This window comes from Aplysia californica, unplaced genomic scaffold, assembly GCF_000002075.1.
Source record: "Aplysia californica isolate F4 #8 unplaced genomic scaffold, AplCal3.0 scaffold00496, whole genome shotgun sequence".
In the NCBI taxonomy this organism is placed as follows: domain Eukaryota; kingdom Metazoa; phylum Mollusca; class Gastropoda; order Aplysiida; family Aplysiidae; genus Aplysia; species Aplysia californica.
In genome coordinates, this window is record NW_004797766.1 from 441056 (window position 1) to 442050 (window position 995).

At 42.1% G+C, this 995-nt stretch overlaps 1 protein-coding gene across 1 annotated transcript in view; it reads left to right on the plus strand.

Moving 5' to 3' along the window:
* LOC101850982 overlaps positions 1–995 on the plus strand; it is a gene marked incomplete at its 5' end in the record, with an annotated part of 13997 nt that overhangs the window by 7100 nt on the left and 5902 nt on the right.

Below are 995 nucleotides of genomic sequence, written 5' to 3' on the forward strand. Positions count from 1 at the left end.
ACCCATCGCAGACTCCGAAAAAAAAATACAATTATTTGCGAGCGCCGTAAAACCCTCTACTATAACAAACAAACAAAAAAATTGTTTTTCCTTGTCGTGTTCAGTGGACTTTCTATTCAATCCTTATACATCCGGAATAATAAGCCAGTTTAATGAAAAAAAGTGAAGTGAATGAAAAGAATAAGGAATAAAGATTTATTCGTAACCACGTCTTAAACCTCAGATGACATGAACAAAGCTTACTATACAATTGCTTTAGAGGTTACACTAAAATCAAATAATTCACAATATCAAAAAACGGCGTCTTTCGGTGTAGCAGTTAGGCACTTCGCCACTGTACGCAGAAGAGCTCAGTTCGATTCCCGAGTGAGGAGATTTTTTATCTTATATCTAGGTCTTCCTGCTGGGACGTTGCATCCCTCCTTTCCGCGCGAGGCAGAGTCGAAGCCTATCTCGTAAATTAATTATCTGAATTGCGTTGATTGGCTCGTAAAATAAACTACATTTTTTTAAGCAGTATCAAAATGCCAGCATGCTGTTGTTGTTGCGTTGCTTGTGGCCATAGAGCATTGTACTAAATGCCAAAGTCAACAAAACGCCTTATCAGTGAAGTGTCTTCGTGTTTGTGTGTGTGAGTTCGTTTGTGTGTGTGTGTGTATGTGTGTGTGTGCGTGTGTGTGTGTTTTTGTGTGAGTGTTTGTGTGTACGCGTGTGTGTCTGTGCATCAGTGTACAGGTATGTGCGAGCGTTTTTGCATGTATTTGCCTGTGTGTGTATGTGTGTGTGTATGTGTGTGTGTGCGTGTGAGTGCGTGTGTGTGTGTGGCTTGTGTGTGTGTGCTGCGTGTGTGTGTTTGTGTGTGTCTATTTCCGTATGCGTGTGCCTTTGCATGTGTGTGTGTTCGTATGTGTGTATGTGTCTGTGTGTGCTCGCACGCGTGTGTATGTGTCTGTCTAAGTGCGTGTGCATGTTTGTTCGTGCGTGTGTGTGTGTGA